Genomic DNA, 11,843 nt, shown 5'->3' with positions numbered 1-11,843 from the left:
GTAGACTGGGTTGACTCAGCCATAGGGCAAGGGTGGGCAACCTTAAACTCTCAAGGGAGCCCTGGTGGTGCAGCAGACTAAAGCACTGTTATTAACATCTGCTGCTTGCAATTAAAGTAAGATTGAATCTCACCAGGCTCAAGGTTGACTCAGCCTTCCATCCTTTCTAAGGTAGGTGAAATGAGGACCCAGATTGTGGGGGCAATAAGCTGACTTTGTATAAAATATACAAAAGTAGGAAGGCTATTGCTTAATGCACTGTAAGCCACCCTGAGTCTCCGGAGAAGGGCGGCATATAAATCAAATTTAAAAAAGATCCATTTGGACTCCTTTCCCACAGAAAAGAAAACTCCAGGAGCCACAAAAACCCTTCCCGTGCCTGACTACTTTTCCGGGAGCGGCCACAGAACTAGCATATGTAGTTGAATTAAACATTCTGAAACTTTTCTTTTCTGGGATTTATCCATGGTTGGCCTACCGAGGGGGTCGAAAAGCTCAATAAATTGTGTGCCGGCAGGTATCGCACTTTGGCGGTTGTCATATTTTGAGCGACAGGGAGCCACAGCAGAGGAATGAAGGAGCCAGGTGCCTTCCCAGCCTCTTCCTGGATAATAAGCCTGCCCCCATCTATCTATCTATCTATCTATCTATCTATCTATCTATCTATCTATCTATCTATCTATCTATCTATCTATCTATCATCTATCTATCATCCATCTATCTATCATCCATCTATCTATCTATCTATCTATCTATCTATCTATCTATCTATCTATCTATCATCTCATTACCCTAACTATTATCCTATCTGTCTGTCTGTCCATCTATTATCCTATTTTTCTATCCATCCATCCGTCCATCCATCAATCCATCCATCCATCCGTCTGTCTGTCTGTCTATCATCTTTTATCCTATTATCCTGTCTGTGTGTCTGTCCATCCATCCATCCATCCATCCATCCATCCATCCATCCTCCCTCCCTCCCTCCCTCCCTCTCCCTCTCATCTCTCATCTATCTATCATCTATCTATCTATCTATCTATCTATCTATCTATCTATCATCTATCTATCATCTTATTATCCTAACTACTGTATTATCCTGTCTGTCTGTCCGATCATCCATCCATCCATCCATTATCCTATTTTCCTGTCCATCTGTCCATCCGTCCATCCGTCCATTCTCTCTCTCTCTCTCCCTCCCTCCCTGCCTCTCTCTCCCTCTCTCATTTCTCTCTCTCCATCCATCCATCCATCCATCCATCCCTCTATCTATCTATCTATCTATCTATCTATCTATCTATCTATCTATCTATCCTTGCTTAACTGAACTTCTGACCTTGGTTCTTAAGACTTGCAAGTTCTCAAAACTTGCAGGTTCTGGCAGATAACGGAGAAGCCCATCTCTTCCAATTATTTCACCATGAGTGGTCCATGGAGGAGAAACAGCAAATTTAGGAACAGGATGCTACCAGAAGCATATCTTTTGAGCCCTCAGAGAGCAGAGAAATCGAGACCTTCCAAGGGATATCTCTCCATACTTTGGAGACTGATAGTTTCTCTCCTGCTCAGCCTTAATGCTTGGCTTCTTCTCACCTCTGCTCCCCATTCCTAGTTGATGGAATCAGGAATAGGGCAACACCAGCGATGTTAAATATTTATTCTGTTTTTATATGGCAGGAGCTTAGACAACTCCTGGCAGTCGGTGTTCGAATGTTTGAAACTTAAGACTCAAAGTTGAGATCAGATCACAGCTGAGAACACGCTGAGCCTATTGACGGGAGGAGACGGCTAAACTTAAATAATAAAAAGGGAGTGAATAATAACAAACGGGAATGAATGAAAGAGGATCCCTCTGGATTTAGAGCCACCAGGTCGGATGAGACAAGCAGAACCTACATCGGAGCAAAAGGATCAGAGGGCATTTGGGGTTTTTTGGCTGAGATCGTTCTCCAGAAAAGTATGATCTCCAATGTCCTTTTGCTATTAATATCTTTCTCTTTTTTTTTTAATTTAAAAAAAAAAAATCTTTTGTTAGCGAATAGATCAAGGGAACCTTCTCTAGGTTGTCCAGCCGATGGAGTTGTACCACTTCACTCTCTTCGGTGGCATTCAGCTTAGAAAACGGGACCTCTCTCCTTTCAGCTGTTGGGATCAGCTTTCCACAATGTGTTTTTTAAGGGACACGTTGCATTCTGAATGGGATGCAATCAGATAGTCCCCGACTTACAGCCACAATTGGCCTCCAAATTGGGGGTGGTGGTGTTATAAATTGAGGATTAGCGGCATCCCATTCTAAGCAAGGCAGTTGGGAGATTGCACTGTTTCTCCCCGCCTTCACTCCCATCGTTTGCAGGTCACTTAAATGACTTAAACACTCCTTCCGCGTTTCATGTTTATCCGGAAGGACGGACTCTCTTCCTCTCTAAAAAGAGGGGGTTCGCCTGGATGGGGAGGAAGGGGTGGTGGGGAGGATGCTTTTTGAAAAAGTGGAACCACCACCAGCAGCAGCAGCAGCAGCAAGCTCCCAAGAAAAAGTTTTGGAAAGAGAAAAGTGAATACATTAATTGGCAACTCTGAAATAGATGAAGGAAAGACTTGTCTTCGTGTGCATTTTGAATTTCCTTTTCCTTACAATAAATACGCCTTCCTTCCTTTCTCCCTTCCTCCCTTCCCTCCCTCCCTCATTCTTCCTCTCCCTCTTCCCCCCTCACTCATCATTTCATCCTTTCTCCATCCCTACCTTCTTTCCTTCCTTCCTCCCTCCCTCCCTCATTTTTCCTTGTCTCCCTCTCCCCTCATCCATCCATCCATCCTTCCCTCCCTCCTTCCTCCCGCCCTCCTTCCTTCCATTATTCTTCCTTCCTTCCTCCTCATTCTTCCTTCTCTCCCTCTCCCCTCATCCATCCATCCTTCCTTCCTCCCTTCCTTCCTTCCCTCCATCCTCCCTCCATCCTTCCCTCTCTCATTCTTCCTTTTCTCCCTCCTTCCTTCTCTTCCTTCCTTCCTTCCCTCCCTTCCTCATTCTTCGTTCTCTCCCTCCCCCCTCATCCATCCATCCATCCTTCCTTCCTTCCCTCCCTCCTCCCTCCCTCCCTCCTTCCCTCTATCATTCTTCCTTCCTTCCTCATTCTTCCTTCTCTCCCTCTCCCCTCATCCCTCCATCCTTCCTACCTTCCTTCCCTCCCTCCTCCCTCCCTCCTTCCCTCTCTCATTCTTCCTTTCTTCCTCCCACATTCTTCCTTCTCTCCCTCCTTCCCTTCCTTCCTTCCCTCCCTCCCTCATTCTTCCTTCTCTCCCTCCCCCCTCATCCATCCTTCCTTCCTTCCCTCCCTCCTCCCTCCCTCCCTCCTTCCTTCCATTATTCTTCCTTCCTTCCTCCCTCATTCTTCCTTCTCTCCCTCTCCCCTCATCCATCCATCCTTCCTCCCTTCCTCCCTCCCTCCTTTCCTCCCTCATTCTTCCTTCCTCCCTCATTCTTCCTTCTCTCCCTCCTTCCTTCCCTTCCTTCCTTCCTTCCTTCCTTCCTTCCTCCCTCCCTCCCTCCCTCCCTTCCTTCTCTGCCCCCCTCCCTTCCTTCCTTAACCATCTTTTGCATGCCTCCAAATTTCCACCGCGGGCCTTCCATTTCACCTGGTTACCACATTAAGCCGCATATTTAAAGATGGGGACCTCAACGCCTCCCACCTGGGTGCAGAGTAAAAGGCATTCCTTTACCTTGTTGTTGTTGCTATATGAATAATAAATAGCTAATGATGCAACGTAGATTAAGGAGCAGAAAGCCTCACAGGAGGATGACAAGGCAGTTTTCCGAAACGGTGGCTTGTTTTACTTCATTTTCTTCGAGAGGCGAATTTTACCTTTTCCCAGAGCGGAAAACGAGCTCATTTTGCCAACTCTTGTTAATTCCAACATTTTTACCAACTATTCCTCTACTCTGGCTCTTTCTAAATGTCTCCATTTTTGCACGGAAAAGAGTCTTGCAGCACTCATCACCAGGGATGGGCGTCAAATTTTTTTAGCAATGGGGTCCCCGCCAGGTTGCTTGGGTGGGCGTGGCCATGGTGGGCGTGGCCTAAACGGCCTCCTGCACCACGATGGTGGTGGGGGCATTTTTGCCCTCCCTGGGCTCCGGAGGCTTTTCTTGAGCCTCCGGGAGGGCGAAAACAGCCTCCCCAGGCTCCGGAGGCCCCTCCAGAGGCCAGAAACGGGCCCAAACTTCCAGTAGGCCCGTTTTTCACCCTCCCTGAGCCTCCACGTCCACCCTGCACTTCCCTGCATCCAAAATGGGCCACATGGAGACTCCTGGGAGCGGTGGGGTGATACGGGCCTGCCAGGAGTGGGATTTGGGGGTTCTCCGAACTGCACCGGATCTTAGTTAGAGGTTCTCCCGAACCCCTGCGAACCCCCAGCAGCCCACCGACTGCTCATCACACATAAAAACAATCTTCCATGACGTCTTCCAGTGGTCCATTAATCCCAAGAACAAGTACAACCACCAACGTTTTGGTTTCGGTTGAATCTGTCAAAGGATCAAGATGGCAGCTTCAACGTCCTGGCTGGAAATCCACCCAATGGCAAGTGGGACTGTACTCTCAGCTGCCATTTTGACTTTTCTGACCCTCGTCTCCCAGGGGTGTCCCTGAAGGTGTACATGTTCAGGGGTAACAATTCCAAGCAAAAAAACTTCCTTTTTTTTTTTTTGCACGTGGATTTTAATGACTTATAATTACCTCAAACCAAATGGAGTCTTTGAATTCCAGCTCATTTGCGCTGGAGATATTTAAGAATATTCTGCATCCTCTAAAACGTGACCTTGTGACAATTATGAGTCATTTTAATCCGCGTGCGAGAACGCATGACATTACCGTAATCCAGATAAAGCCGTCTGCTTTTATCAATAATTCAATTACATAATAATTCGCATTTTTTAAAATACAGGGAGGTGCGCTTTTGTCATATGTAGACTTTCTGAACACAAACCCACTTCAGTTTTCCCAAGAAATGCTGAAAAGCAAAATAAGAAACTCGGGGGAGAATTATATGTCTTTGGGAGCAGAGGTCTCCAACCTTGGCAACTTTAAGACTTGTGGACTTCAACTCCCAGAATTCCTCAGCCAACAAAACTTTGCTGGCTGAGGAATTCTGGGAGTTGAAGTCCACAAGTCTTAAAGTCGCCAAGGTTGGAGACCCCTGCTCTGGAGAAAGAGTCCCATACAGATTAAAATAAAAGGACGGCATCAAGCAGAAACTTAAACTTGGAAAGAATTAAAGAGCATGGAAGCTCTTGTGGTTCTGAGGACGATTAACCAGTGGAACAGCTTGCCACCAGAAATCGTGAGCGCTCCATCACTGGAGGTTTTTTAAGAAGAGAGACTGGACAGTCATTTGTCTGAGATGGTATAGGTTCTCCTGCTAGAGCAGGGGGCTGGACTAGAAGACCTCCAAGGTCCCTTCCAGCTCTATTCTGACTGACTGATTGACCTCTTGAAGTGTGGGGAGCAAAATCCTTGGAAAACACTTTGGACTATGGATCAAGCGAAGTCCTTGATGAGAGCTAAGCTCAGTTTCTTTCTACACAGGTACAGAAGCACCAGAGTCTAATTTTGGCTCTTTACAAAACTAGATTCAGCCAATAGTTCATTTCACACAGTGAGCGCTCTCTCTCTCTCTCTCTCTCTTTCCCTCCCTCCCTCTCCCTCCCTCTCCCTCTCTCCTTTCATCTATCCTTCCCTCTCTCAATCTCCTTCCTTCCCTCCCCCTCTGTCCTTCCTCTCTCACTCTCGCTCTCCCTCTCTTTCTCTCTCTCCTGCCTCTCTCGCCTTCCCTCTCTCAATCTTCTTCCCTCCCTCGCCTCCCCCCTCTCTCCCTCCCTCTCCCTCCTTCCACTCTCTCCCTTCCTCCCTCCCCCTCTCTCTTTCATCTCTCCCTCCCTCTCTCTCCTTCCTCTCTCCTTCCTCTCCCTCCCTCTCCTTCATCTCTCCCTCCCTCTCTCTCTCCATCTCTCCCTCCCTCTCTCCTTCATCTCTCCCTCCCTTTCTTCCTCCCTCTCTCTCCTTCATCTCTCCCTACCTCTCTCCTACCACTCTCTCCCTCCCTCCTCTCTCCCTGCCTCTCCCTCCTTCCATTCTCCCTCCCTCCCCCTCTCCTTCATCTGTCCCTCCCTCCCTCTCTCCTTCCTCCCCCTCCCTCCCCTCTCCCTGCCTCCCTCTCCCTCCTTCCACTCTCTCTCCCTACCTCCCTCCCCCTCTCCTTCATCTCTCCCTCCCTCTCTCCTTCCTCTCTCTCCTTCCCTCCCTCCCCACTCTCTCTCCTTCCTCCATCTCCCTCCCTTTCTCTCTCCTTCCATCCCTCCCTCTCTCAATCTTCTTCCCTCCCCCACTCTCCCTCTCCCTCTCTCCCAAGAGTTGGTTGCTGGCTAAATTCTTAGCAAGAGAAGCGTAATTTGTATTCCGCTCTCCGAGTCCTGGTGATCAGGAGCAAAAATACAGCGAAGGGAACCGCACAGATGAAATACGGCATGCAGGAGGGCTGCTATTTATAGAAACAAAAATATCAGCATTTTCCAGACATTTACACAAAGCAATTTCAGAGGAAAAACTCATGCTGGGGCACTTTTTATCTGCCTTCCTTGCAGCCACGCAATTCAGCCAGAGAAAACCCAGATGGGGAAGAAGATTTCCCGGGACGGCAGATTGAAGACGGATGACCGATTGCCCTTCCGACAACTTCTTGGTACTAATAATAACGGAAGAAAAAAGCCTCACTTTTTAAGACATTAAACAAAAACCAAGGGTTGAAACTTATTAAAAGATATGAAGAACGGTTGCAGGAATTGGGTACGTCTGGTCTAACGAAGAGAAGGACTCACTTCCTAACAGGGAGGACAATTAACCAGTGGAAAAGAAGAAGTTGCCTTCAGAAGTTGTGGATGCTTCATCCCTGGAAGTTTTTAAGAAGAGAATGGACAGCCACGTATCTGAAATGGTCTGGGGTCTCCTGCTTCAGCAGGGAGTTGCATGAGAAGACCTCAAAGTCCCTCCCAGCTCTATTCTGATGGACATGATAGCAGTCTTCCAATATATATATATATATATATATATATATATATATATATATATATATATATATATATATATATATATATATATATATATATTAATTTGATTTATATGCCGCCCTTCTCCGGAGACTCAGGGCGGCTTACAATGCGTTAAGCAATAGCCTTCATACTTTTGTATATTTTATACAAAGTCAGTTTATTGCCCCCACAATCTGGGTCCTCATTTCACCTACCTTAGAAAGGATGGAAGGCTGAGTCAACCTTGAGCCTGGGGAGATTCGAACCAGCGTAATTGCAGGCAGCTGATGTTAATAACAGTGCTTTAGTCTGCTGCGCCACCAGGGCTCTTTTTGAGGGACTGTCACAGAGAAGAGGGGGTCAACCTGTTCTCCAAAGCACCAGAAGGCAGGACAAGAAACAATGGGTGGAAACGCATCAAGGAGAGAAACAACCTAGAATTAAGGAGAAGCTTCCCAACAGAGAGGACAATCCATCAATGGAACAGAAGTTGCCTTCAGAAGTTGGGGGTGCTCCATCACTGGAGGCTTACAAGAAGAGATTGCACAGCCATTTGTCTGAAATGGTATAGGATCTTCTGTTTGATCAGGGACATTGAAGTAGAAGACCTCCAAGATCCCTTCCAGCTCTATTTTGATTGCCATGATAGCAATCTTCCAATATTTGAGGGGCTGCCACAAAGAAGAGGAGGTCGATCTATTATCTAAAGCACCTGAGGGCAGGACAAGAAGCTACAGATGGAAACTCATCGAGGAGAGAAGCAACCTGGAACCAAGGAGGAATTTCCTGACAATGAGAACGATTCATCAGTGGAACAGAAGTTGCCTCCAGAAATTGTGGGTGCTCCATCACCGAAGACTTTTAAGAAGAGATTGGACAGCCATTTGTCTGAAAGGGTCTATGGTCTCCTGCTTGAACAGGAGACCTCCAAGGTCCCTTCCGGCTCTGTTAGTTCTGTACATTAGGATGTACAATATAGGTTCACCTTGGATCGTGACATTTGGCCTACTATAGGAGGAAAGATTTGCAGCTCCTCGGGGTTTCTACAGCTCGATTTACCTCACGTGGCCACCATGTTCTTCACTGGGTCCACCTCATCCTGTCCAAACGGCCCATTTCACAGCCGCTTTGAAAGAAGGAAAGGGCATCTCGATCCAGAACAGCCCCGTGAACTGGCAATTTACCAAACAGGCCATTTACTAAGATGTGGAAGTCTTATTTAGTATGTATTTGTTCACCGTAAGCATTAATCATAGGATTGGACAGGGTTCAGCTGAGGGAAATGCCAAGGAAACAATAATATCCAAGAAAAGAAGAGACGAAGGGACATGAAATATGCAGACAAAGATGGACACCTACAGCCAATCAAAAAAAGCCAGAAGAACTAGGAAGGTGCTTGCAATTATTTTTTTTTGTTTTTTTTTGTTCAGAAGGTGAAAAGCAACAAGGAAAGGGAGGAAAAGCCATTGTGAGGAATAGCTAAGTAAAGTAGCTACAGACATTTGATAGGAGAGTTTTCTGGCTAGAAAAGTGTCTGAGAACAGGACGAAAAATAATGATCCTTCCTATCTAAGGGAAATGCGTGCTGTGGTCAACCATATTCAATTCATCAGCCTTCTCTTTTTATTAAATTGTTCCATAAAGTTAATTAATTTGTCGACCTTGTGAACACTCAAGTTTCCTGGAGAACCGGCAAATAGCACCTCTGGCTGGCCCCAGAGTGGGGTGGGAATGGAGATTTTGCAGTATCCTTCCCCCAGGAGTGGGGAGGGAATGTGGATTTTATAGTATCCTTCTCCTGGAGTGGGGAGGGAATGGAGATTTTGCAGTATCCTTCCCCCAGGAGTGGGGAGGGAATGTGGATTTTGTAGTATCCTCCTGGAGTGGGGAGGGAATAGAGATTTTGCAGTATCCTTCCCCTGCCACGCCCACCAAGCCACACCCACCGAACCGGTAGTAAAAAAAATTGGATTTCATCACTGATGTATATGTATGTATAATATATGTATGTATATGTGTATGTATATGTATGTGTATATATATACACACACATATAGCATGTGTTTGTGTGTGTATACACATGCATATGTATGTATATAGCATATGTATATGTGTGTTATATATTTGTATGGGTTGATATATACTTTCTTTTTGGAGCAGGCAACTGAATTTCATTTTTAACGTGTGCCTGTGTGCTCACAGTACAAATATGACAATGAAGGTTATCTTATCTATCTTGTCTTGTTTTTCCAAATATTTACCTATCACTTCTTCCTATCTTTAAAATTGTTAAGAAGCAATACGCTAAAATAACAAATCCGCAATGTAACACAATAATAGAGTTGGGAGGGACCTTGGAGGTCTTCTAGTCCAACCCCCTGCTCAGGCAGGAAGCCCTTGTATCATTTCATGGTTGTCCAGTCTCTTCTTCAACACTTCCATTGTTGGAGCACCCATAAGTTCTGGAGGCAAGTTGTTCCATTGCTTAATTGTTTTCAGAGTCAGGAAATTTCTCCTTAGTTCCAAGTCGCTTCTCTCCTTGATAAGTTTCCATCTGTTTCTTCTTGTCTTTTTTGGTGCTTTAGAAAATAGTTTGATCCCCTTGTCTTTGTAGGAACCCCTCAATATTGGACCATTTCTCACTTCTAGTCCTTCTTTTCATTAGACTAGACATATCCAATTCCTACAACCATTCTTCACGTTTTAGCCTCCGGTCCCCTAATCATCTGTGTACGTAGACGTAGGAAATGGATGTGAGAACTTTTAAAAACAACCTTGTCTCTATTATTCACATGGGCACAGGACGTTTCCTCACAAGGTTTATTCCCAAGCACAGAGTCCCTCAGATTTTGCTCTTGTAAAGATTTTTATTAGGGATGGGCTGAGCCAATGCATTCATGTCCCAAATACTTTCATGGCTAAGTGTTTAAGCTTTCATGGAGAAAACCTATTTGTGTTGTCCAAGAAGAGTCCACGGCAACTTGATGAATTGCAAATTAATGGCAAAGACGGGTTTCTTTGGCGTGAAGAAGACCTACATTGGGCATGCCTCAAGAATTTTTTTAAAAAATAGTCTATTGTTGTTCTCCTGAGACGACCACAAATGGAAAAATTCAGTGGTGAAATCCAATTTTTTTTTGCTACCGGTTCTGTGGGCGTGGCTTGGTGGGCGTGGCAGAGGAAGGATACTGCAAAATCCCCATTCCCACCCCATTCCTGGGGGAAGGATACTGCAAAATCTCCATTCCCACCCCACTCTGGGGCCAGCCAGAGGTGCTATTTGCCGGTTCTCTGAACTACTCAAAATTTCCGCTACCGGTTCTCCAGAACCTGTCAGAACCTGCTGGATTTCACCCCTGGAAAAAATTATCTTGAGGTGATAAGTCTTTCTTTCTCACTGGTTGTATTTCTGTGCCATTTTTCCTCCAGGAACTCAAGGCAATGTTTATAACATGTCCTCTTCCATTCCACTCTCCCCCGCCCCACAGTGGCATCCTTTTGAAGTAGATTGTGTTGAGGGATTGACTCAAAAATCACACAGTGAACTTTCGTGCCTTACGATGGATCTTGAATCTACCCACGGTCCTATCAAATGCCGGGGAAATCAGGAGATTCAGGCAGTTCAAACAAGTATAAAAGATTTATGGCAAGCTTCAAGAATCTGGCCAACTAACAGCCAAGGGAAATGAGCGGGAGATAAGAAAGGGATTCAAGTTGGGCTGGACTTAGATTTCTTGCGAGCATGCAGGGACTTGTGACACGATTGATGGGTCTCAACCTGGTCATCTCCTACACTTCCTTAACTCACACATGGCATAATGATTTCTAGTCATTAAATAATATTTTAAGCAGGGATGTCAAAATCTGTGGACTTCAACTCCCAGAATTCCCCAGCCAGCCATGGCTGGCTGGGGAATTCTGGGAGTTGAAATCCACAAGTCTTAAAAGAGTTGCCAAGATTAGATAACTCTGATCTGCAGGAAAAATAATGGCAGTTTTGTTTGCAACCTTTGCAGTAACACAGCATTTAAATGACTTAAGGGCGCACATTTTGATCAAGTGGGGATCGGGATAAATCATCTAAGGATGAATCATCGGGGGGGAACAAACGTTTTGAATTCGGCTAACTTTTGAACTTGGAATCGCATCCGGAAACTTTCAGAAGATTGACTGCATCGGTCGAAGACTGCAAAATCGTGCAAGCAAGGAGCGCTACCTTCCCTTCCTCAGAAGTAGACAATGTTGTTGAAAAGTAGGACAGGCGTTTGCAGAGGGGAATGGTACAGCAACCCCAACGGAGGGAGACAAAAGGAAGAAAATGCAAAGCAAATCATTTTTGGTAAGCGTCTGGGAACCAGCCTCAAAAACTGCTGATTGTACAGTAGAAAAGGCTTGCATTGCCCAGCTCTTAGCTGCAGTGCCATCATTTTCCACAATTACCGCGCTTTTTCTTCCCGTCATATAAATCGGACTGCTGCATTTTACATTCTGCCCGTGTTTTGTGCTGCAGCAATGTAGAAAGAAAAGGAAAAAAAAAACCCAAACCACCCCACTGAAAATGATGCATGCAATAAAGGAGAATATTGGTAGCTCAGGGTTGACAGGCGGAGTCCTTGGTGCTCTCAGAGCTTGGTTTTCTTGCAGACGTGTCCTGACCCAAACTAGGTAATGTCATCAGTGCTAGGAGTGGGGTTTGCAGAAAGGAAGGGAGGGGGGGGGGAAGGATCAGCATAGAGCAGGTGTGAAGTTTCTGAAAGATGCCCTA

Source organism: Pantherophis guttatus, chromosome 8 (genome assembly GCF_059756535.1).
Source record: "Pantherophis guttatus breed Tessera chromosome 8, ASM5975653v1, whole genome shotgun sequence".
NCBI classification, from domain to species: domain Eukaryota; kingdom Metazoa; phylum Chordata; class Lepidosauria; order Squamata; family Colubridae; genus Pantherophis; species Pantherophis guttatus.
Note: the sequence above shows the minus strand (reverse complement) of the source record.